Source organism: Hyaena hyaena, unplaced genomic scaffold (genome assembly GCF_003009895.1).
Source record: "Hyaena hyaena isolate Hyena2069 unplaced genomic scaffold, ASM300989v1 scaffold_140, whole genome shotgun sequence".
NCBI classification, from domain to species: Eukaryota; Metazoa; Chordata; class Mammalia; order Carnivora; family Hyaenidae; genus Hyaena; species Hyaena hyaena.
The window spans coordinates 2,892,774-2,920,075 of record NW_024080772.1 but is presented as its reverse complement, the minus strand read 5'-3'; the positions used below and the strand labels follow the sequence as shown (position 1 = coordinate 2,920,075).

Here is a 27,302-nt window from a genome sequence, read left to right as displayed (position 1 = left end):
TTTGTTTGGTTTCATAAATCATCAAGAATATAATGAACGAGTGCCTGGGTGGCTCAGTTGTTTAAACGTCTGACTTTGGCTCAGGTGATGATCTTGTGGTTCAAGAGTTCGAGGCCTGAAATGGGCTCTGTGGCTGACAGCTCAGAGCCTGGAGTCTGAGCCTGGAGCCTGCTTCATTGATTCTGTGTCTCCCTCTCTCTCTGCCCCACCCCCACTCCTATACTGTTTTGTTTCTCTCTCTCTCTCAAAAATAAACATTAAAAATATATATATTTATAGAGAATTATAAAGGGAAATAAAGGAATAAGAAACATACTGATAACCGAGTCAAAGCAGATGTTCCAAGTGCAAGTGATCTAAGTCTAGAGAATGGGTAGTTTCTAAACCCACCAGAATCTTCTCCATCCGTATGCTCTCTTTTCCCCAAAGATACTAACTAAAATTTTAAAAAGGATCATAATAGATATCAATCCCTTCTACTAATCACAACGTAATGGCTAATTTTATGGGTCAGTTTGGCCAGAGACTACACTGTTTAAGGATGTGTCTGTGAGGGTGTTTCCAGAAATTAGAATGTGAACTGGTGGACTCAGTAAAACAGACTGCCCTCTCCAGTGTGGGTGGGCATCACCCAATATGTTGAGGCCTGAATAAAACAATAAGCAGAGGAAGAGGAATTCACCCCTTTTTTGCCTACCTCACTGAGTTAGGTAAAACATCTCATCTTCTCTGGCCCTAGGACTGGGATTTACACCATCAGCTCCTCTGGGTTCTCAGGCCTTCAGACTCACACTGAATTATACCACTGGCTTTCCTGAGTCTCAGTCTTGCAGAGAGCAGATCATGGGATTTCTCAAACTCCATAACCAGGTGAGCTAATTTTTCATAAAGCTTTCTTCTACTTCCTCTCTCTCTACACACACACACAAACACACACGTGTATATATATGTGTAATAATTAACAATATTACAGTGCATTATATTATAAAACATAATATAATAAAAAATATATAAATACAGTTTTTAAATAAATATATACATCAATATCTATCTTCTACTGGTTCTGCTTCTCTGGAGAAGCCTCACTAAAACACACACACAAATATCCTGCCCTTGTTCAGAACAAACTCATTTATTTTATTTATATATATTTATTTATATTATATGTATTTATAACATGTATGTTTATAAATATATATAGGCAAACTATCTTCCAAGAGGAAACACCTGCTCTCTGTTGACTGGTGAGGCCATGGATATACTACTGTACATCAAAAATCAATTATATTTAGAGACAACAAATCATTATACTATTTTTTATACTCCAGAGAGGTTGGAGAGAAGGATATAATTTGTTTAATACAAAAATAGTTTTAGGCAACACACTGATTCACAGAAATCTTTCCTCTTTCTCATCTTTGATTTAAGAGTCTCACTTAATGCATTACTAAACATGGCACAAAAGATTCGGGGGGAGGGGTGCAGGGAGGAAGTTGCCAACAAGACTTAAAGAAGCAAAATTATTCTAATAGGGCTCTTGGGTTTTTTCCAAAAACTATTTTAAAAACTGAAAATATCTGAAATGAGTAAAAAAGGTAATGTCTCCTGACTCTCTACAAAACAATACGTACAAGACCTGGTCTATCAAAACTGTTTTCCACAAGGGTGCCTAGTTGGCTCAGTCAGATCTAGGCTCAGATCATTAGTTGGCTCAGTCAGATCTAGGCTCAGATCATGACCTCACAGTTTGGTTTGTGAGATGGAACCCCATATGTGGAAGTGCCCTCAAAAGGCAGAGCCTGCTTAGGATTCTCTCTCTGCCCCTCCCTAGCTCTCGAAATAAATAAATAAATAAATAAATAAATAAATAAATAAATAAATATTTTTTAAACATCTGCACAAAACCTATCTGATTGTCATTAAAACATCTATAGAAAATTCATGTGATAAGGCAGTTTACATAATGCAAGAACAATGTGTATTCTAACTCTAAGGGCACTTCCATTTTGATAAGAAGGAAAAAAGTTCCCATTTTTCTGAGCAATTCTGATGCAGCCATTAGCCCATGGTCCTTTCCTCTTGTATAAGCCTCAAGGAAAACAAAACAAAACAAACAAAACTAATATTTAGGAACATTTACAAGAAAGAAATTATCACATGAAAAACTTTTACTTTTTTTTTTTTTTTTTGCTGTCTAGAAGAGACTCATTTTATTTTATTATTTACTATAGTTCACTGTCAAATTGGTTTCCATATAACAAACACCCACTCCTCATCCCAACAAGTGCTCTCCTCCATGCCCATCATCCATTTTCCTCTCTCCCCCATCAACATTCAGTCTGTTCTCAGTAGAAAAACTTTTAATTTTGTAAGTCTCAATATGTACTTTTTCACAAGCCAATAATAAAAGTGAAGCTTCAGAAGCAGATGTAATTGTCAACTGCAACAGTTCAGGGTGTAAAACCCTATATATAGTCAATGAGGTCTGAAGGCCCTGTCTCCTTTTTTCTCCTTTACCATAAATGTTTTCTGTATATTCCTGACCATGTAACCACTGAATGCAAAAATTACTAACATGTAAAAACTTCTGTTCTCAATTTTGAGACTACTTCCCATAAGCTGACAAACTTTTTAAATTAGCTTCAAGTTTTGCAATTAATTCCATTTAGAAAAATTTGTTTAGCTTAAAAGAAAAACAAGGGTATTTATGAAAAGCCCATAGCTAACATCATACTTAAAAGACTGAAAGCTTTCCCCCTAAAAGAAATCTACAGATTTAATGCAATATCTGTCTAAATGCCAAGGGCCTTTTTTGCAGAAATAAAAAAGCTGATCATCAGATTCACAGAATTACAAAGAGCCCCAAGTAGCCAAACAGTATTGAAAAAGGAGAACAAAGCTGAAGGATCACACTTCCCAACTTCAAATCTTGCTACAAAGTTTACAATAATCCAAACAGTGTGCTACCTGCATAAGAAGAGACATGCAGACCAATGGAATAGAATTGAGAGCATACAGAAATAGACCCATACATCTATGGTCAATTGATTTTTGACAAGGGTGCCAAGACCATTCAATGGGTAAAAAATAGTCTGCAATAAATGGTAGTAAGTGGACATTTACATGCAAAAGAATGAAGCTGGCCTCTCTATGATACCATGGACAAAATTAACTAAAAATGGATCAACAATTTAAATGCAAGAGCTAAAACCATAAAACTGTTAGAAGAAAACACACAGGTCAATCTTCATGACTTCAGATTTGACAATGGAGTCTTAAAGATGACACTAAAAGCCCTAGCAACAAAAGAAAAAAATAGATAAATTGGACTTAATCAAAATTTAAAACTTTTGTATATCAAAAGATACTATCAACAAAGTAAAAACACAACCCACAGACTAAAAGCAAATGTTTGCAAATCATGGGTTTAGTATCCAGAAAGTAAGGAACTCTCATGACTCAACCACAAAAAGACAAATAACTTTTTAAAAAGGACAAAGGATGTGAATAGACCTTTCTCCAAAGAGGACATACAAATGGTCAATAAGCACATTAAAGATGCTCACAGTCATTGTCATAGGGAAATGCGAATCAAAACCACAGTGAAATAGCACTACATACAGAACAAGGGTAGCCATAATTTTTTAAATGGGAAATAACAAGTAATGGTGAAAACATGGAAAATTTGGACTCCTTAAATGTTGCTGGTGAGAGTATAAAATGGTGCATCTGCTGTGAAAAACAGGTTAACAGTTCCTCAAAAAATTATATATGGAATGACTATATCACCCAGCAATTCCACTCCCAGGTATTTACCAAGAAAGACTAGAAACAAATACTTGTCCACAAATGTTTACAAAAGCAACAGTATGCTTTTGTAATAATAGCTAAAAGGTAGAGATAACTTAAATGCCCATCAATGGAGGAATGGCTAAATAAACTGTGGTGTATACCTAGGAAATATTACTCAGCCTTTAAGATGAATCAAGTACTAATATATGTAACAATATGGATGAACCTCAAACACATTACACTAAGTAAAATAAACAAGACTTGAGGCAAATTCATAGAGACAGAAAGTAGATTGGTGGTTGGCAGGGGCTGAGGAAAAAAAAGAAGCATATGCTTAAAGGTATAGGTAGGTAGAGAAGGAATTCTAGATAATGGAGTATTATGGAACTAGACAGAGGTGGTGGTGGCACAACACTGAATGTACTAAATGCCACTGATTTGCTCACTTTAATATATGTGAATTTCACCTCAATTAAAACAAAATCAATGGACCAATACCTAATGTCATAGCCTTTTTTCCTAAGTATCCACAGTGCAGGTCACTTATAAAAACTGATGGTCTGGGGCACCTCGGTGACTCAGTTGGTTAAGCGTCCAAAACTTAAAATCTCATGGTTCAGAGCCTGCTTCGAATTCCCACTCCCCCACCCCTCAAATTAAGTAAACTTAAAAAAAAATGATTGTCTGTTAAGCCATAATTTTACAGGGCACATTTTCCAATTTTAAGTTTATTTACTTTGTGAGAGAGAGGGCACAAAGGAGGGGCAGAAAGAGAGAATCCCAAGCAGGCTCCATGCTGCCAACATAGAGCCTGATGCAGGGCTCAATCTCACAAACCCTGAGATCAAGATCTAAGGCGAAATCAAGAGTCGGATGCTTGACTGAGCTACCCAGGTGCCCCACATTCTCCCTTTTTTAAATGGGAGCCCAGTGACCAATACAGTGTTACCGGTCAGGAACGAAAAGATCCAATTCAAACTCTACAGAACACAGGAGACTGAGTATAAAACGATGTAGTGAGTCATATACAAAGAAACTTTTAAAACATATATTCAGGGCGCCTGAGTGGCTCAGTCAGTTGGACGTCCGTCCGACTCTTGATTTTGGCTCAGGTGGTGATCTCAGGGTTCCTGAGTTTGAGCCCCATGTGGGGCTCTGCACTGACAGTGAGGAGCCTGCTTGGATATATTTCTCTCCCTGCTTCTCTCTCTCTCTCGCTTGCTCTCTTGCTCTCTCACTCCCTCCCACCCCAAACTCGTGCTTTCTTTCTCTCTTCTCTCTCTGGCACTCTCTCAAAATAAATAAATAAATAAATAAATAAATAAATAAATAAATAAATAAACAAACAAACAAGATATTCATCCAAATTTACCCAATACAAAGAATGCTACCTCCTTCAGACTAGTTACTCTGAATACACTTATTCTGATGTTGTACTACTAAAAATACTTTCAAACTTGTACAGTTTGAAATATCCTTTGGTCAGCTCAAGTGACAGATGAAAAGGTAATTCTCAATTGTATTTACACCTTATTTTTAAGTAAATTTGGGATTAACCACATGATCACCTGAAGTGATCACCTAGGTTGACCCTAAGTCATCTAATTACAAACAACTGTAGCTTCAAATAATAAAGTTTTAGCACAAATTCAGTTAGTTAAATCAGTATGCTAAAACTTTTGAAGACACGTTTTGAGACCGGCAGCAGATCCAGGCTTCAGGAAAGGTCCCCCTCCAGATAAACTGAAGCATTCACTGCCATCAACACCAACTTCCAGAACATGTCCACCAACCTTCTCCATTCCTTTTCACTCAAGGGCTTCCTGCCTAGCAGGGTCCTCTCCCCCACTAGTTACCAAAATCCTACCATCTCTTCAGGACCATACTCAAATAACATCTGCTCCATGAACTGCTCTTTTGAATTCCAGAAATATTTCATGATCTGTACTGCTCACTTGGTCATCATGTGCTATTTTTATATTGACATCTTTTAATAAATTCTGACTTCTCAATTATAGTTCATAAGGAACTAGAAAATATATCTTCTATTTCCAAAGCAATTCACTGGAGATACACACTGAGTAGCCCACCCAAGAAACACAAGAGGTGTTTGTTTTCTTTTGTTCTATATAAAGACTAGGACAATATTATTACTTTGGACCTGATGAACTGTGGTTGAGTCTTGAGTAGCTGCCTAAGGAGTGTGGGTTCCATCCTACCATAATGGAGAATTCCAAGTTCCTGAGCTCCATAGTGATGTAGAAAAAGCAGTCCTCAGTCCACAGCTGCCAGAGGGGGAGCTGGTAAGGTTCCAACCCTTCAATCAAGAGGGAGCTCAGCAAAAAGGGGTAAGTAAGGATTTTATAATCAGAAAGCACTAGGTGTGCCACTTCCAGCTCTAGGACCTTGGGCAAGCTACAGGACTTTTTAAAAGCTTCATTTTCAGAGTACCTGGATGGCTCAGTCAGTTAAGCATCCAACTTGAGCTCAGTTCATGAACTCGTGGTTTGTGAGTTCAAGACCCACATCGGACTCTGTGCTAACAGCTCAGAGCCTAAACGCCTGCTTCAGATTCTGTGTCTCCCTCTCTCTCTGCCCCTCCCCTGCTCACACTCTATCTCTGTCTCTGTCTCTCTCTCTCAAAAATAAACATTAAAAATAAATAAGTATTTAAAAAATAATAAAAAAATAAAAGCTTCACTTTCTTTATAAAACAAGGATGATAAAACATGAACCTACCTAGCTGTAATATTACATAAAATAATACATACCATAATGCCTACCAAAGAATAAACACTGCATCCTGCCACCAGTTCTCTGATATCAATTGAGTATCCTACAATTCGATCTGGGCATGCTAGCCAGAGTTAGTATCAGATCCCACAAGTTAAAGGGCAAGATACCCAACAAGACTGCCTTTGGAGCACACATTCCCCAAGCTATCAGAACTTCTGTCTAACTCCGCTACAAATTCAAGGGCTCCCACAACCCTCCTTCAAGTGTAATAATTTGCTATAATGATTCACAGAACTTGTTGAAAACACTATACTTAATCAATTACAGCTTTATTATAAAGGATAAAATTCAGCAACAGCCAAGTGGAAGACATGCATAGGGCAAGGTCTAGGGGAACAGAATGGAGGGATTCAAACTTCCATGCTCTCCCTCTCTTGGAGAAATTCAGGTGTCCCCCTTTTAGCACAACCATGTGTTTACCTGCCTGGAAACTCCAGTGTCCCAGAGTTTATATAAAGGGGTCCATTACACAGGCATGGTTGATTGAATGATCTGTGCATGACTGGACTCAATCTCCAGTCGCTCTTCTCACCCCAGAGATCAAGGAGTGGTAAAGTTCCAACCCTCTAATTGAGAGCTAAGTCTTTCCCAGACCCTCCCTTGAAACTATCTAAGGGCCCATCCCTAAGTCATGTGATCACCATAAACTCAGGTAAGGTCAAAGGGGGCTCATTATGAATAACAAAAGATACTCCTACCCCTACTCAGAAAATTCCAAGGGTTATTGAAGCTCCACATCTGGATCCAGGGACAAGAACCAGACATATTCTTTATTATATCACATGACAATAAATGGAAGCTATTATTTTAGAAACCTAGAAGGCTATCAAAATAATGCAAGCATAATGATGATAAAGAAAAAAGAAACAACTTCAAAAGCCTTAAAAAAAGGGGGTGGCGGTGGGGTCAAATTGAAATAAAACAATTCAAGGCTGGATGACTAAACAGACAGACAGAGACACATCCACTAGGGAACTGAGGAAGGGAGTAAGAATGAATTTAGTGTTAACCAAGTTGAGGTTGAAGGCAACAACCAATGATTTTGAAAGGACACAGACAGATGAAGAATGTGCACCTAGAGATGGAGAAGGACATGGTGGACTCAGTCTTCAGACTTATCCACATAGATAAGATTCCCTAACAGCCCCACCCCCCCACCCCCCACCAAAGGAAGGCCTCACTACTCAAGGAAGGATACCTGCTAGCTATCCATTTACTAGAGTCAAACAAAAGCAAGTTAGTTACTTCACTGAGCAGAAAACTTAAGGGCTGAACCCTAGAACATACTCCATTTAATATTTTGGACTCTAAACAAAATGGTGCTTCATTTTTAACAGAAAGATTCAAAAAGAACCACATAACCAAATACCAAACAGAAATGCTAGGTCTTGTTCTTTGACAGAAAAGGACCATTTTATTATCTATCAACAGGAAACTTACAATGTATCTAACAGAAGTGTTTATTTTTTCAAGGAAAAGTTTATGGAACAACCATAGAACATTTCAACAGCACAACATAAACAGAACAACTATAATCAATTCAGAAAATTCTCCTGTTCAGATTCATGAAGCAGGATAAACACTTAAAGCACAGACACCATCACAGAGTTTACTTAAAGCTTTTACCGTCCAGCTTTTAGAAAGTACATTCATTAATTGGAAATTGCCATGTTAATGGCCCATACTTCAGAAGCACAACTTATTTTACCCCACAATGTACATATCATAGAGGTGGCTTTTAGACAACAGGCTTGAGCACTGGAAACTTGGTCAAGGCGAAAGGGCCCACAGAGACTGCCCTGGCTGAATACAGACATGCCCATCAAGCCACCCACTTTGAAATATCCATAGGCCGTAACTAACCAAAGGGCTGCTTACAACCAGACACAGTTACCAAAAAAGGGAAAATTCCCTATGGCCCCATACCTCCTCACCTTCCCCCTTTAAAGACAGCCCCCACCTCCTACCTCACGGCAGACAGCCTCTCTTCTGCCATCCTGCCTGCTGGCTCTCTTTTGAGGTGTATTCAATAAACTCCTATCTCTTTTGTTCTGTCTTGGGCGAATCCTCTCACGGCCCATGCCAGTGTCCCACACCCAATCGTTGCCCCACATCTAGGGGCCCCCATGTGATTGGGACAGACACTGGACATATCACCTTCTCCCGTTGCAAGCACCCCAGAAGAGAGTCTCAACTCTTTCAGCCAGTGAGGGTGACAAATGTTAGAAAGGGAAAGAGGAGACTGGGAATGGCATACTGGGCTAGTCAGATGATTCCCGGTATCAAAAGGATACAATGGGCCCATGGAAATGACACATTCTATTACTGACTACATTAATGAACAGTCTTATTGACTCAGGAATCTGAGAGACTGTGCTGCCTGTAGTGCTAAATCAGGACAGGAATGCCAGAAGAGTGTGGTAAGGGCCCAAAGTGTCCCATGCCCCCAAGCTCCAGACTGCAAGGGAGGCAGTGATGTTAAACTGGCCTTGCCCTTGGAGCTTTGGTTTTCCCAGAGAGCAACACTCCTAGCCAGAATATGGAGAGTGAGGGCAAAATCTAAGCCCAGATAGCAACTTCCAGAAGGAATGTGGTAAGGGGCAGCTCCCTTCCCCACACTCCATGACATTTGGTGTATTCAAGTTCCAAAGATGGCTAGAGGAATTCTAAGATCCACCTAAAGAAAGCAGGCGTGAGGGGCGCCTGGGAAGCTCAGTCAGTTAAGCGTCCAACTTCGGCTCAGGTCATGATCTCACTGTTTGTGAGTTTGAGCCCCATGTCGGGCTCTGTACTGACAACCTGGAGCCTGCTTCAGATTCTGTGTCTCCTTCTCTCTCTGGCTCTCCTTAACTCATGCTCTGTCTCTCTCTCTCTCAAAAATAAAACATTAGGGGCAACTGGGTGGCTCAGTCAGTTTAAGCCAGTTAAGTCCGACTTTGGCTCAGGTCATGATCTCCCAGTTTATGAGTCCAAGCCCTGCATCAGGCTCTGTGCTGACAGCCAGCTCAGAGCCTGGAGCCTGTTTCGGATTCTGTGTCTCCCTCTCTCTCTGACCCTCCCCTGCTCACGCTGTCTCTCTCTCTCTCTAAAAAATAAAAAGAAATACAATATTTTTTAAAAAAATAAACAAAAAAAAACATTAAAAAAAAAGCAGGCATGACACACTCGCCCCACTTCCTGGACTCTTGAGTCCAAAGCCAAATTAAAAGGACCATTTTACTCTGCATAAAACTTTAAAATATGTTTGCATTAGGCAGATTGTTATTCTTGTTTATAGTAGTACTTAATTCCATTATAGTATGTAAACCAATTATAACTATAGTTATCCAGCTACACATATACTCCTTATTCTGCATTCAGCTTTATTTTCATTATCGTAAGCTAATAGTAGCTGAGGATGCCCTTGGCTCGAACCATTCCCCAACTTGCTCCAATTACATAATCTACAGAAAGCCAGGGTCTTCCCCCAAACCACTGCTAATTTCTAAAGGGCTTCAATTCTCTCAGCCTCTGAAGATCTCCTCTCAATCAATTCACCAAGTCTACCATACTGCCAGCACCTGAACCTCAAAAGCCCCAAAAATTCCTTAAGGAAAACGTTTGTAAACACTGAGGGTCAGAGGGAATAATCAATTTATGTAACAGACACCCTTGAGCCATCTTTCCAGCTCCTCCCTCTCCTTCTCTCGCTTCATGTCCTACTCCCCCCAAAAATCACCTTTGAAACTCCAAACAGTTACTCCTAGATTAAGCAAAATTCAGCCCTTTCCAGTTCTACTCCCTTGTGAGCATGCCCATGTCCATCAAGATGCTGAGCTCTAAATATAGCCTTCCATCTATCAGGATCCAGGCCCCAAATTTTTTTAAGGCAAAAAGACAATATTTTTTGTTACTTTGTTAACACATTTCCAGCCCTAATGCTTCTGCCTAGTACAAATGAAGGCAAAACAGGATCTTCACAACCAACGTTTACTGAATTGAATTACCAGGCCACTGTTCTAAGGAACTGCTCACCAGATCAGACTGTCCACTTCCCTTTCGCAGAGCAGCAAGGTCACTTGCACGTTTAAAATGTTCTCACTTCCAAAAGCAACTGTTATCAGTAGGTCCAGTGAAATCTAGGACCTCACAATCAAGAAAAAAGCCCCCTCATTTTTTGTTACAAAAACTTAAGTCTCAGAAAAATAAAATCAGTTGTCCACAGCCTTCTAAAATTTTTAAATATTTTTTTTTACAAATAGTTTATTGTCAAATTAGTTTCCACATAACACTCAGTGCTCATCCCCAAAGTGCCCTCCTCCATGCCCATCCCCCCACCCCCCTAAAATTTTTAAATATTTTTGAGAGAGAGAGAGAGAGAGAGAGAGAGGGAGAGAAACGAACATGAGTGGGGGAGGGACAGAGAGCAAGAGAGACACAGACTCTGAAGCAGACTCCAGGCTTTGAGCTGTCAACACAGAGTCTGACGCAGGGCTCGAACTCAAAAGCTGTGAGATCAGGACCTGAATCGAATCAGACACTCAACCGACTGAGCCACCCAGGCGCCCCAATTGTCCACAGCCTTATAATAACAAAACAGAGTTCTGAAGATGTAGGAGGTACTGTGAGAAGTGTGTGACTTGCTACATCTCTCTTAATCCTCAGAGAAACAGCACTCTCCCAGTGGGTAAACAGGTTAAAAAACAAAATCCCCTACTCCAAATCACAATGACAGTAAATGCTACCATGGTATTCAAGCCCATCAGGCTAAATTCACAGTTCAAGCTGTTAATGGATCATTTAAGCAAACAAAAAGATAACTCTGTGTCTTCCATGCAAATATAAAATGAACACCTGTCTATGATTTTACTTCACTAACTAATTAATTATGGTCCAAATAAGATGTCCCATCTGGTTCCAAAGCAAATCCATAAGGCACAAACATATAGGCAATCAGAAATGGTGAAATAAGTGGCGCCTGTGTGGCTTAATCAGTTAAGCATCTGACTTCAACTCAGGTCATGATCTCATGGTTTGTAGGTTCAAGCCCTTCACAAGGCTCTGTTATGACAGCTCAGAGCCTGGAGCCTGCTTTGGACTCTTTGTCTGTCTGTCTGTCTCTCTCTCTGCCCCTCTCCTGCTTGTGCGCGCTCTCTCTCTCTCTCTCTCTCTCTCCCCCTCCCTCCCTCCCTCTCTCCCTCTGCCTCTCTCAAAAATAAATAAACGTTAAAAAAAAAAAAAAGAAAGAAAAGAAATGGTGAAACAAACTTGCTTAATAGATCCAAACTTGGACTTTTGCAGAAAAGAGGAAATGAGATAAATTGTATCTCCAACCAAAAAATTCATCAGCATATCTAAGGACAAGAATAATCTGGGGTGCCTGAATGGCTCAGTTGAGTGACTCTTGGTTTTGGCTCAGGTCATGATCTCACGGTTCATGGGTTTGAGCCCTGCGTTGGGCTCTGTGCTGGCAGTGTGGACCTTGCTTGGGATTCTCTCTTTTTCTCTCTCTCTGCCTCTCCCTTGCCTGCTCACTCTCTCTCTCTTTCTCAAAATAAATAAATAAGCTTACAGAAAAAAAAAATTTGCATTGCTGTCAGTTTCTAACAACTTAAAAAGTTGTAAAATAAATGAAAAATCAAAAGCTGCAGATACCATAGGTTAAATCTACTGGAAAAGTGCTCTATACATCACACAGTTTCCAGTGAAGACCCCAGTATTCCTTTTGGTTACTGAAAAGACTTTCACAAAATTTTCTTACATAGCTCTTAACCACTATGCATAATGCGTATCTCTCCTTGTAGAAAAGAATCCACAGCTTCAAGATTTCCAACAACCTCTAGAAAAATGGAATCCTCTCCAGAAAATGAATCTTCCAGTAAGACAAAATTTTCTCTGTCACATATGAAGCCAGAAATTTAGATTCACTATGAATTTATAAATGTATATATATACACACATGCACATGCACATGCACACACATGCACAAATACAGAAATAATCTACTAGGTTGTCAAGCTTCTTAAGAGATCTAGATCGAATGAAGGCATGGTTTTCCTGAACAATGACACACCGAATTACTCTCTAGAGAAATAAAGACAGAGTTAGACTATCACTTCCAAGTAACTGACCCAAAATTAACTTCTTATGTGTCATACTGGCCAATTTATATATCTTAGTTTCCACCCTTTGTTTTCTTCCATTAAAGAAAAAAAACAAAAACAAAAACAATCCCATTTCAACTTCCACCTCTGGGAAAACCGATTAGACCTACTGCCCCTACCTACTATTCCAGCTAAGTGCAATGAAAAACCCGAGACAAACAAAAGAAGACTCCGAAGGTGGAGAGCAGAAGGCAAACCAGCCGGGGACCTGGGACCTACGCGACAACACAGTGCTGAGTCCCCTGGGTTTTCCTTTTGTCTCACATACCATATGGACATGGAGGTGAAGAAGCCAGTTATCCAGAAACACCAAACGAGGTTAGACAAAAAAGTCTCTCTCTTTCAAAGGACCAAGAAAGAGCTGCACAGCAAAACAGAAAACTTTTAGGTAATAAACACTACGCTCCAGCCAAAACCCACAGACACAACCGTGGCCCATCCCCACCCCTGCCAGCACAGGCCAAGCAAGGAGCCAACCTTTCACTCTCGCCAGGCTGTAATGTTACCCCTCAACGTGATTTCCTTCCCTTACCCAATCCTTTACCCCTGCAGGGGTGATATCAAAGGCCAGACTTTCTTCCCTGCCAGGTAGGTTTAAGACTCCCTTCCCCAGCCACACAGAGTCTATGGAGACTATCTGGAGAGCCTGGACTGTATTCCCGTGACAGTTACAAGGTACTCTTCCCACCCCTATGTAGGCAGTATGAGGCAAGGCCTGGTAAAGAGGCAAGACTTTCACCAACCTCCGTAGTGGCGGGGGGAGCCATCCCCTCCCAGCACGGTCAGCAGAGGCCCATGGCAGGAAACAGTTAAGGATGCAGAGTAGCATACAGGGGAGGCATGGAGGAGAGCTGAAATATGCACATCTGCCCAGCAGCAATGAGGAGCCCCACTCTGTGTGTCAGTGGACCAATTCCTGGAAAGCCTACAACTCACCCAAAATGAAACAGGTAATTTGAATAGCCCTGTAACTATTAAGAAAATTGAACTCATAATTAAAAACCACTGGAAAAAGACATCTCCTGGCCTAGACTGTTTCCTCAGAGAATTACACCAAATTTTTAAAAAGGAGTCAACACAATCATTTCCAGAAAATACAAGAATAGGGAGCACTTTCCAATTCCGTTTACAAAAACCAGAAAAAGAGTACAAAAAAAAAAATAAAACTACAGACCGATACATGAATATAGACACAAAAATCTGTAACAATGTATTAGCAAATAAAATTCAGCAGTATATAAAAAGTAGAATTTAATCAGAGATGCATGGTTAGTTCAATATTCAAGAATCAATCAGTGTAATCCACAATATTAACAAACTGGAAAAAAAAACCCACATGACCATACTAATCTATACAGAAAAATAACTGATAAAATTCAATACCTGTTCATGAGATAAACTCTCAGAAAAAACTGGAATAAAGGAGAACGTCCTCAAAGGGGTAATGAACATCTAAAAAAACCCGTAGTAAACATTATTATGCGTAATGACAGAACACGAAACGTATAATCCCCATCACTGGGAACGAAGCAAGGATGCCATGCTCACCCCCTAGTTCACTGTACTACTGGAAATCCCAGTCACTGCAAGGAGACCGGAAAAGGAAATGAAAGCTACACAGAAAAGAAGTAAAACTGTCCCTATTTGCAGGACATGATGGTTTACATAGAAAATCCCAAGAAATCTACTCCAAAAACCTCCCAGAACTAATGAGTGTTCAACAAAGTTGTAGATACAAGACAAACATTTTAATTTTTTAATATTTATTCATTTATTTGGAGAGGGAGAGGGAGAGGGAAAGAGAGAGAGAGAGAGAAAGTGGGTGAAAGTCAGGGAGGGACAGCGGGAGAAAAAGGGAGAGAACCCCAAGCAGGCTGCATGCACACTGTTAGCGCAGCACCTACAGTGGGGCTCAAACACATGAACTGTGAGATCATGACCTGAGCCAAAGTCAAGAGTCAGACGCTTAACCAACTGAGCCACCCAGGCATCCCTAAAATAAACATTTTAAAAAGCAACTGCATTTCAAGAAAAAGGCAACCTATATGAGAAAAGTTTTGTAATTTATCATATATGATAAGGAGTTTTGTATCTAGAATATATAAAGAACTAGTATAACTCAGCAATTAAAAAAAAAAATCCAATTTTTTAAATGGCCAAGGGGCGCCTGGGTGGTTCAGTCGGTTGAGCCTCTGACTTCAGCTCACAGCGTGTGAGTTCGAGCCCCACACAGGGCTCGCTTCTGACAGCAGGTAGCCTGCTTCCGATCCTCTGTTCCCCCTCTCTCTGTCCCTTCCCTGCTCACACTTTCTCTCTCAAAGATAAACAAACATTAAAAAAACATTTTTTAACAGGCAAAGGATCTGAACAGACATTTTTCCAAGAAACTATACAAATGACTAATAAGCACATGCAGAGATGTTGGACATTATTTGCCATCAGGGAAATGCAAATCAAAACCACAATGAAGTTATCACCTCATACCCACTGGGATGTTATAATGTAACTTCCCTAGAATCCCATAATCAAAAAGACAGATAAGAGTAAGCGTTGGTGAGGATGTAGAGAAATGGAACACTCACACACTGCCAATGGTACAGCCTGGAAAACAGTCTGGCAGTTCACCCAAAATTGAAATCTGTATTTACCAGATGGTCCAGAAATTCAAGTCCTAGGTAAATACCAAAGAACAATTAAAATATACATGCACAGGGGCGCCTGGGTGGCTTGGTCGGTTAAGTGTCCGACTTCAACTCAGGTCAAGATCTCACGGTTCATGGGTTCGAGCCCCACATCAGGCTCTGTGCTGACAGTTAGCTCAGAGCCTGGAGCCTGTATTGGATTCTGTATCTCCCTCTCTCTCTGACCCTCCCCTGCTCATGCTGTCTCTCTCTCTCTCTCTCTCTCAGAAATAAAAAAAACGTTAAAAAAAATTTAAAACATACATGCACACAAACACTGGTACCTGAATGTTCATAACAGCCAAGAAGTGTTCGTCAACTGACCCACAGAGAATTAAGTGCAGGGTATCTATGCCTTGGAACAGCTCATTATTCAGCCGCAAGGAAGGATGCACCGATACATGCTACCACGTGGAGGAACCTTGAAAACATGTTGGTTGAAAGAAGCCAATCACAAAAGACCACATATTCTATGACTCTGCTTACATGAAATGTCCAGTATAGGCAAATACACAAAGACAGAAAGCAGATTAGAACTTGCATCTAAGGGGAAAGGTTGGGGGAAAGGGGAGTGTCACTGCTCATGAACAGAGGGCTTCTTTTTGAGGTGACGAAAATGTTCTAAAATTAATTGTAGTAATGGTTGTACAACTCGATGAACATATTAAAAATCACTACTGAATCCACAGCTGAGTTCTTTGTAGAAACTGACAAGCTGATTCTAAATCATATGGATTTGTTGGGGAACCAGAATAGACAACACAAACTTAAAAAAGAAGAACAAAGTAGGAGGCCTCATACTTCCTGATTTCAAAACTTACCACAAAGCAATCGTAATTATTAAGACAGTATGGCATGAGCATTAAGGACAGACATAGAGATCAGTGCAGTGGGATGGAGAGTTCAGAGACAAACCCATTTTTCTATATAACCACAATATGAGCCTGCAACTGCACTCCTGGGCATTTATCCCGGTGAAATGAAAACTTCAGTTCACGCAAAACACCTGTATATGAATGTTTATAACAGCCAAAAACTAGAAATAACCCAAAATATCCTTCAATGGATACACCCACACCAAATACTAATGATCTTAAGGAATACCAAGAAAAAAGAACAAACCATTGATACAGGCAACAGCCTGGATGAACCTCCATGGAATTATGTTAAGTAGAAAAAGACAATTCCCAAAGGTTACACACTGCATAAGTCCATTTATAGAACATTCTTGCAATGGCAGAATCACAGACAGGGAGAACATACTAGTGGTTGCCAGAGAAGGGGGTGTGTGGCTATCCAAGAACTACATCAGGAATCCATATGGTGAGACTATTCTGTTTCTTGTCTGTATCAATGTCAATATTCTGGTTGCAATATTGTACTACAATTTTGCAAGATGTTACCAATGGGGGAACGTACATGGGTTCCTTTTGTATTACTTCTTGCAACTGAAAGTAACTCTATAATTACCCCCAAAATAAAAAGTCTTAAAAGAAAGGCAGGGGAAGATCTGACCACAGAGAGAAGAAGAAAAGGCAATGTGACCACAGATGCAGGAAATGGAGTGATGTGGCCACAAACCTAGAAATGAAGGAAGTCACCAGAAACTAGAAGAGGCAAGGAACATATTTTCCCCTAGAGCCTTTAGAGGCAGCACAGTCCTCCCACACTTTGACATCAGCCAGTGGGTCTGATCTTGGACTTCTGGCCTCCAGAACTGTGAACAAAATTAATTTCTGATGTACTAAGCCACCAGGTTTGTACTATTTATTACAGCAGCCACAAGAAACTAATATAAATGCCCATCTCCTAGAAATGCTATAAAGAACAAGTATGTATGGAAAATGCCCTGGAGAAGTCAGAAGCACAACTGCAAAAGAGAAAACAGATACAATTTTAGTGTTCTTAATTCAAAATTAGAATATTAACACCCTTAATTTTTAAGAGTTAAATAAATCTGAGATAAAGAGAGAAATAAATATAGCTATGGGAACAATTATGTCCAATGTAGCCTGAGTTCCCTGAAGATTAGCCCACTCAAAACACAAGAACTATTTATAACAGTAGCTCTAGCAAAGATTCACTCTTGATTAACTCTGACTTCTAAGATTATTTCTTCCCAGAAGGCAAGAGAAGGTAAATTGGGCTGGTTTCATTACAACCATAAATAAACAGCAAAATAAGGTTACTCTAGCACCCCCTAGACCACTCTACATTATTTCAATCCTGCTTCTACACCTCTCTCCCATTCTTACAGAGAACAAAGCAAACATAGTTCTTCCCTTAACTTAATCAATTGGTCCTAATTAACAGCCATGCTTAAAATACAACTTCAGTTTCAATTTGTAGTTATTCACATCGACAAGTATGTTAATCCAGTAATCCACAAACTCTCCAATTTGAACACTACATCATAAAATATCATTATGTATACACAAAAATTAAAACCCAGTAATATGCTTTTACTAAATTTCACAATGATATAATGGTATACGCAAGAGTATTAAGAGTGCCAGGGTGCATCCAACTCTTGATTTCAGTTCAGGTCATGGTCTCACATTCATGGATTTGAGCCCCGCATTGGGCTCTGACAGTGTGCAGCCTGCTTGGGATTCCCTCTCTCCTTCTCTCTCTGCTCCTCCTGCATGCTTCCTCTTGCTCCCTCTCTCTCTCTCTCTCTCTTTCCTAAAATAAAAAACTGGAAAAAAAAAGTGTGTGTGCATATATGTGTATATATATATATATATACACATACAGAGAGAGAGAGAGAGAGAGAGAGAGAGAGAGAGAGAGAGAATATATATATAGAGAGAGGAGGGGAATGAGAGAGAGAGAGAGACGCCAAAACAATCACAACACAGGAAAGAGGAAAAGGGCAAAAGGATGTCTCACTTAAAAATCCACATTATAGGGGCGCCTGAGTGGCTAGGTTGGTTAAGTGTCCGACTTCAGCTTAGGTCATGATCTCACAGTTCGTGGGTTTGAGCCCCGCATCAGGTTCTATGCTGACAATGCAGAGCCTGGAGCCTGCTTCAGATTCTGTGTCTCCCTCTCTCTCTGCCTCTCCCCACTTGTGCTCTGTGTGTCTCTCTCTCAAAAATAAACATTAAAAAAAATTAAAACTCCCATATTATAAAAAGAATCACCTTGTGCAGCTACAGTCAATTATGTTCAGCATGGATATACAGAAACTTTGAGCATAACTTGTAATACAAAGCATACTCTTATTCAAAATCATAATCTCCTACACTTAAAGCCACATAAGTATATTTACATAGAGTATATTTTCAAATTTAAACTGGATTAAAACAGGCAAAACAGCAGACTCTGGAACTAGGCTGCCTAGGTTCAAACCTATGTGATTTAATGTTTCTGGGCCTCAGTTTCCTCAAAAGTAAAATGAAGACTATAATAGTATTTTCCTCACAGGGGCACCATGAGAATTAGAGGAATTACAAACTTACAGCACTTAGGACTGAAACCAGTATGTAGTAAGCACTCAACAAATATTAGGTTTTACTAGTATTATTAATAACTACTAAAAGAGAGTGTCACCAAGACTGCCTATGGACCACATGGTTCACAGCTGCCATGCTTACCTTTCATCACAGAAAACCTACAGGTGACAAGAGGTGACAAAAATCTCAGCAATCTCTGTACAGAAGGCACTGACTTATCCCCATCCTCTAGACAGTAAACGCAAGGACAGGAATTGCATCTTATTCGACTGTCCCCATCACCAAGTTCATGGTTAAGTGTCCAAAAATGTTCAAGTTAACACACATTATGGTGGTCAAGCCACTCCTAGTTACCATCATTTCCCTCTGTAAGCCTACAAAGGCAAATTTTTACTTAAAGGCCACACAATAAAGACACAATTCTAAGAAAGCATTTGTATTACAACAACAGGAGAACAGACATAATAAGAGCCACAAACAAAGCTGCCTTCCCCAAGACACCGAAACATTCCTGTGGGGAAAGAGTTACTATCGGAGCTAAAAACAACCCCTTTCCTTCCACACTCCCGGTCACAAAGAACCCTATGTATGGTGGACACGCTAACTTCTCCTCCTCCTCATTCTCTTAGGCCTAACTTCCGTCATTTGCTTTGTGACACCTGTCCGTACCTGACCAGACTTGTTTGGTCATCCACACGCCAAATCCCTGCCCCATGAGTTCTCCCAAAGCAATTAACTATACACTTAAAACAGAAAACGGAGGTGAGCTCTTATTGAGGTGGAAGAACTAGGGGTAGTAAAGCCTTCCCTTGACTGTCCCCATAGCAGCAATCTACTTCCTGTGAGGAAGTTAACAATTTCAGTTTTCAGAAACCTCAACTGTCAAAGTCGGCTGATAAAAGTGGTTAATCACCCCTGGTCAGCTTTCACTAATGGTGCCCCTCAGACGTGCCTTCCATCTGCCTCGGGGGTTATCACAGTAGGATCCCCGCATCCCCACTGCCAGATAGAGAGGACCAGGTGAAGATGTCCTGGCTGAAAGGTCACCAAGGCCTAATTTTCGAGCTTTCTCTCACTGCTACTGGGAACTCACCACAAGCTTTTCTCAGCTCCATCACTACATCCAAAATCTTGCAGCCAAAGGGACCACGGGAGTCCTAATTATCCAAGAGCAATTAGCATAGCATGGAAAAAGCCATACAGTGACTTCTCTTTACATTTCACAATGATGAAAAAGAGACTAGATTAGAATTTTCACCTTCAAAAATGAAACAAAATATAAAAATAACTTATTTTCATAATAAATCTTACATTAACCAAAATTTAGGTTACACTTGCAACTACACACTAATTCTTAGGACAAGGCATTAATAAGGAATTGGGACGTAATCTTGTGGCCAAACTGAAAAACGGCATGATATGACAATCCTGATTTCACATTTGCCTTTTGCAAGTCAATTATCACAAAAGAAAAATTGTTGGTTTCATCATTTATTCCTCTGAAGCCTCTCATGCTCCTTTTTAAATTCTTTTTTTTTTAATTTTTTTTTTTAAATTTATTTCTAGGAGAGAGAGAGACAGAGAGACAGCGTGAGCAGGGGAGGGTCAGAGAGAGAGGGAGTCACAGAGTGAAACCGGCTCCAGGCTCTGAGCTGGCAGTCAGCACAGAGCCCGACGCGGGGCTCGAACCCACAAACCGCGAGATCATGACCTAAGTGAAAGTCAGACGCTTAACCGACTAAGTCACCCAGGCGCCCCAACTCCTTTTTAAATTCTTATAAAACATCTCTCTCGTCATCATTCCTGCTGGTTTTCCTCATCAAGTTAATCGGCCTAACTAACATGCTAACATGGCCAATTTCACTAGCACCTCTTTAAACAGAAAGTGCACAAATCTCAGCTGTGCAACTTGAATCTTTACATACACACACACACACACACACACACACATGTAACTACCGCTCAACTCAATATATAGGACATTTCCAACACCCCAAAAGGTTGCCAGAGGAACCACCATTTCGACTTCTATGACCACCAAATAGCTGAACCTGTTTTGGGATTTCATTTAAATGGAATCATATGGAATACAATCTTTTGTCTGGCTCCTTACGTCTATGAAATCCATCCATGTGGACGCATGTATCAGCAGTTTATTCTTTCACTGCTTTTTTAATGTTTCCTTTTATATATATACCACAATGGACTCATCCATTCTAGTGCTAATGTACCTTGGGTTTTATCTAATTTTTAGTGATTATGAATAAAGGTTCTACAAAGACATTTTCACTTTTTTTTTTTTTTTAAGACATAGAAATCCATTCCCCTTGGGCATGTACCTAGGAATGGATTTGATGGATCACGGGTAGGATCAGACACAACCACAGTTTTCCAAAATGCCTGTACATTCCTACCAACAACATATATGAGATTCAGTTGCTCTACATCCTTGCCAATACAGGCATTAGCAATCTTTTAAATCTTAGCCATTTTGGAAGGTGTGTAGTAGTAGCTCACTGTTTTTGATTTCCATTTCTTCATTGACTAATAATGTTGAGCACCTTTTTTCTAATGTTTTATTTATTTTTTGAGAGCAAGAGAGTGTGAGTGGGTTAGGGGTAGAGAGAGAAGGGGACAGAGGATCCAAAATGGGCTCTGTGCTGACAGGCTGACAGCAACCCAATGTGGGGCTTGAACTCACAAATGGTGAGATTGTAACCTGAGCCAAAATCAGATGCCCAACCTACTGAGCTACCCAGATTCTCTAGTATAAAGTATAAAGAGCCTGTTCAGAACTTCTGTACATTTTTAAATTCTTTTTCTTATTAATTTTATACGTACACACATATACACATTCTGGGTAGGGGTCCTTGGTCAGATATATGAATTGCAAATTTCTTCTTCTAGTCTGTATTTTGCCCCTTACTTTTTCTTGAATGTTTATTTTTGAGAGGGGGAGGGAGAAAGAGCAAGGGAGGAGGGGCAGGGGCAGGAAGACAGGGGGTCTGAAGTAAGCTCTGCACTGACAGCAGGGAGGCCGATGTGGGGTTCCGTCTCATGAACCCTGAGGTCATGACCTGGGCTGAAGTAGGACGCTCGAGGGACTGAGCCACCCCGGCACCCCTGCACTTCATTTTCTTAATGGTGTAGCAGGAGAGAAGTTCTCAATTTTAATGAAGTCTCAAGTCAAATTTATCAGTCATTGTTATAGTCACTGCTTTCAGAGTCCTTTTTAAGAATTTTACTCTAGTATTACTAGAGTACTAGTTCTCTGACTTGTGCTTCTGTTTGAACAGTTCTCAGCCTTGCTCTGAATGCATGAAATCCTGCATCTCTGCAAGGTTTCCAATTTCACCTTGCAGTCAATTTGGAATGCGTTCATTCATGTTATATGGTCAGATGCTAGACAACTCTAGTGTTATGAATGCTTGAGTGGAGAGCACTTTTTCATTTGTGATTACTTTCATATTATAACAGACATCTGTACAAATATATTAAAACCCTAATGTAAAAATAAATGAAAAAATTTTATTCTAACATTTTTACCCCCAACAGACTTTGGGGGGGAAGAGGATTCTTCCCGCTCCTGTTTCATGGCTTTGGTCCAGTGGATCCACCTTTACACTAGACCCTGCTGACTTTTTTGATATAATTTAAGTTTTCTGTAGTCTATGAAACCAGAACCCTAGAGGAAGTCATAAGCCTGGTTCTAGGAAACTTTATTGGCCCAACAACATCAAAGGGCTTACAATTCTCCCAAAACCCAGTAACAAAGAACTTTCTGCTCTACCCTTTCCCTAAATTAACAGTATCTCCAACCTGCAACCATACAGTTACCAAAGTAGCAAAACAAACAACACCTGACTCTACTTGGTTAGCAAGGGTTCCCCTCTCCCCCCTCACTATTCTTCACACTCAGTCTTCCATCTGCCTTCAAAATGTGTGTGGCGGACTCTGAACTCTGGTCTGCCAGTTAATGCCCTGGTTCACTGCCTCACCACCTCTTGCTTGGAGTATGCAAACTGTCCTCAACTGGTCTCCTGACATTCTGGGTGTCACCCTGCTACCAAAATCATCTCTCGAGAACATAAACTTGATCATACGACTCATTTGATTAAGATCCTCCTACAGGTTCCACTGGCTACAGGATAAAGTTACTCTCTCAGCTGAGAATCTCCAATCATTCCTGGGTTCTCTCTCAGCAATTTCTGCAAAACTCTTGTCTGATCCCTGGACACCAATGCACTCTCACTTGTCCGGACTCCCCACTGCTAACTCCTTTGACGAGAAGCCCTTTCTCCTTTCTCCTGCAGTCACTCTTCTTCTGTTAGCCATGGCCACCCCAACAAGAGCAACCGCTCCCTTGTATGTATTCCCACAATTCTCTGTACCCAGCGCAACTATATCTGAGTCCCTTTCACACTGCATTAGTTAATTATTTATCTTATTCACTGGTCTACAAACTTTTGGACCTGAGACTTCTCCCTGAGCTCCACGATAATAAGGTCAGGAATTAATCTTTACACGCCAAAGACTTGGCAGGGCAATTCCATAAAGGCTCAAAGAAAGAATGAATATCTGAGCCACTTTTAGTCATATCCTTTTTTTTTCTTTAGAGACTAGAATACTTCATGCAAATACATCAAAGAAATGAACCTAATGTAAGCTTTCTTTTAAAAGTCACCCAGCAAATTATTCTTTCGGAGTTTAATAAAAACTAAATCTTGACTATTGATTTGTGCTTCCTGTTAGAAATTAATCAACTCTTTGTTTTACAATAATTTTAAAAATAAAGGGCACCAAAAGTAAGATGAATATACCACTTAACCGAAGTAACTGTAGTCATCACTATATAAATCACTGCTGGATGCCAACGGAATGAAACACAATTATTACTTATAAAATATAACCCAAAAAATCACAAACAAACTTACTTCATTGAAAAATGTGTTCCTATATATCCCTTTAACACATAACAAATCTGTATAATACTGGAAGACCGTATGGCCATTAAGAACAGAGTTGTTTCATTCGGTGCCTCAGTTTCCTCATCGGTATAACAAAGAGGGGAAAGTACTTCACAAAATTGCTAGGTGACTGAGTCAGCACAAATAAGGTCCCTGGCAGAGTAACCTCATAGTAATAAATGTCAACTGCTATCACTGAATATTTTTAACTTTATTAAGCCCTTTCATATATACATTGTCTTGTTTTGTTTTGTTTTCTTTTCTTTTTTTTCCCTCACAATACAATGAGACTGTTTGGACAAGAAATACTGTGCCCGTTCCAGAGATGAAACACTGACAAAGAGGTTATATGATTTCCCTAATGTATTTTAATTGGCAGAACAGGAACTAGAAACCACACCTACCCAGGCCAAACTGACCAAATCTCCTGGTAGCAGTTTGCAAGAAAAAGTCTTTTAGGTTTTCCCCACTGTTTCCTCTAGATGGTCAGCAAGAGCCAAGTGGAGGCAGATGAACTAACCCATTAGCTCAATTTAAAAGGTAGGAGAACCCTCACTTTCACAGTACCTGACACACAGTGGGCACTAAAAGACAAAAACCACCAACGGCTGACTCACAAAGTGCTACCGTGTTTCTCAAGGACAGAACAAAGCAACATCAAGCCTGCTATCAAAAAAAAAAAAAAAAATGACTCACTATTACTAGCTATCACATCGAAATAAAATGTGGCAACAGAAACTTTTTTTAAAAAAGAAAAAACTTGGGGCGCCTGGGTGGCTTAGTCGATTAAGCGTCCGACTTTCGCTTAGGTCATGATCTCACGGTTCGTGGGTTCAGGCCCCGCGTCCGGCTCTGTGCTGACTGCCAGCTCAGAGCCTGGAGCCTGTTTCAGTCTGTGACTCCCTCTCTCTCTGACCCTCCCCTGCTCACGCTGTCTCTATCTCTCCTAAAAATAAATAAAAACATTTAAAAAAAAAAAAGAAAAAGAAAAAACTTTTAAAAATTGATAATTTTCTTTTACTCTCAAAAATCAATACTTTCGCAAAAAGGACTTTCATTAGACATTTTTGAAAACTCAACTAATTACATTCCATGACGTGTCTTTGCCCAAATAAGCGACTGACATGTATAGACAATATTTCATCTCTGAAAGCCCTTTCACCATACTTTTCATTATTTGCCTGGGCTTACACTGAATCCCAATACTCAGCCGTATCTACAGCCACGTGCACATGGAATACAGTTAATGAGGTTCAAAGGCAGATGCAATATTCCGAGGAACCCACCTGAAGCAGGTAAGTACAAAGGAACCGAAAGGCCCCTGAGGCATCTCAAGTGCCCTATCATTATTTCTTCTCTCCAAAGGGCAGGTAGAAGACACACCTTAAGGATCTGACATGATAGCAGCTCCGGGCTGGGGCCTACCTTTCCCTTCGTGGCACCGCCACTCGGGCACCTATGGGCAGGCATCTGGTGCCTGAAGGATACACAGATCAGGGCTGGCACGTGGCGGACACTTGGGACATTTTACACAAGTGATTTAACAGTGGCAGAAACAGGACTATGATCGAGGCGAGGCAGCTCACAGACCCGCTCACGTCTGGAACAGGAAGGTCCTGACGCTAATCTGTACAGGCCAAGGGGACACCTGGCTCTCCTGACCCAGCAGCCGCATCGTCCTAGCCTAGCCGGCCCACGCGGCGCCACAGCCCCCCGACGTCTCCCCAGGCTCCGGGAGTAGCTTCTCCGCACCTCCTCTCACCTGAGCCAGCGACGCCGCACCGGCGTCAGGACCCCAACTCCTGGCCGAGTGACCGTTACCTGGGCCGCAGTCCGGGGAAAACCTCGGCTCAAAGGGAAGAGCCCGTGGGACTGCTCCCCCTCCGCCAACTCGGGGATACCCCGGCCGCCGCCATTTTACCGGCGCGTAACCCCCACCTGACAGTTCCAGCCTCCCACCTGTGACCAGCAGAGGACAGCGAGCGTCACCGTGGGGGACGCGTGGGCGACCTGCAGAATCCGTGGGGGTCACAATCTCCAAACAGAACCCGCCGCTAATTCATCCCGAAGCGGGGAGGCGTCCGGCCCGTCGCCCTAGTAATGCGTCCCGGTAGGCTCCATCCTGATTGGCTGCGAGCTCTGTGACGTAACGGCGTCCCTGGCTGCGTGGGAAGCCCGGGTTCCCGGCGCCCCGCCCCTGCTCCCCTGCGGGGGGCACCCCGGGCCCTGGTAGTCGAGGGCTCCCTTAAAGGGGCCGCTCTCTCTTCCTCTTCTGGCCTCCGAGAGAGGGAGGCGGTGCCAGGGCGAGGAACAATTGCAATGGGAAGCCACGGGGGCCGTTGTCCCAGCTAACCTCCTCGTCCAGCCAACCCCTAGTTTCAGACTGGAAAACAGAAATCTGGGGGATTTAATATACAAGCCTAATATACTAGCTCGAGGTCCCCGGGGCAAATCAGTAGTAGAACCAGTTCTAGAACTCTGGCTCCTGATGTGCAGAGCCAAGTTCTAACAGGCGCAGTATTTCCCCACTCCTAGAGAAACTTAAATCCCCCCAACCCCGAGCACCCAGCCATTCCTAACCGTCGTAAAAGGTGTTAATAACTTTCTACTGTGGTGTATCCGCCCCCTAACCTGCTAGACTCAACTCCATAATGGTGGGACGTGGTTAAACCTCTTCATTTCCCACGCTACGCCTTCCTCCTGCTGGCCTTCAACAAAGATCCAGAGTGAAAAATCTAAAAAAATAACAAACATGGTCACGCGTCACACACAGCCACGCAGAAGTCATTCACGTATGTTTATGTATTTTATTTGCTTATTCAACACGGCGGAGGGGATGAATTTTCTTTTTCTAAGCACAAGGGTCCCGTCCTCACAAAATTTATAGCGTAAAAATAATGGCCATATAGGTTTGGGATGCAGAGTTTCAATACAGCAAAATTACCCCCCCGCCCAGTTTCTTTGTGAATCAAAAGTTCCTGAGCTCCTTTCCTAAATGGGCTTCACAACCTCTCCAATTTTGTTCAGAAATACAGAAATATTTAAGATGTGCTAAAATTGCTGTAGAAAACGACCAGAAACAGCAGAAGGGAAACACCAATACAAAAGCCGACTCTGCCAATTATCTAAAACTTCAGGCCTCATTTTTAGCTTTAAAATATGATTGCTAGGATAAAAGATCTCCATTCCCCTCCCCCTCCCCCCCTTACAAGTTTTTAAGTTTCTTGTCAGAGACCAGGGGAAAAACCCTGAAGGCACTGGAGCTAGGTTTTGAAAGCAGGGATGATGCAAATAGTTTATCTTTGCATCTTTGTAACTGCTAGAGCTGAGGGAGAGAACTCTGTGTATTTGAATACAGCAGATGTTAAATAAAGATTATCTGACTTGAATGAATCACACTGGTTTCTTCTCTATTTCACCTTCTAGTCTTTGGCCTTTCTTGAGGGTAAAGGTAGGACCTAAAGG

General features: G+C 41.1%; 1 protein-coding gene and 1 long non-coding RNA gene across 6 annotated transcripts in view; one reads left to right on the top strand and one right to left on the bottom strand.

The window, feature by feature from the left end:
- LCLAT1 (lysocardiolipin acyltransferase 1) overlaps positions 1-26,900 on the bottom strand; it is a 176,323-nt gene extending 149,423 nt beyond the window's left edge. The window contains exon 1 of one of the 5 annotated variants that reach the window (XM_039238453.1): positions 26,469-26,900. The gene's annotated coding sequence lies outside the window, so the exon portion shown is untranslated. Of the gene's footprint in view, positions 1-25,599; positions 25,751-25,775; positions 26,403-26,468 lie in introns of those variants that run through there. The other 4 variants (XM_039238454.1, XM_039238451.1, XM_039238449.1 and 1 more) reach the window with 4 other exon arrangements.
- On the top strand, positions 6,077-12,445 carry LOC120235909. Its single transcript, XR_005529536.1, has 2 exons — positions 6,077-6,140; positions 12,372-12,445. It is a non-coding gene; the product is annotated as an uncharacterized LOC120235909 (long non-coding RNA).
- Positions 26,901-27,302: the final 402 nt, after the last annotated feature.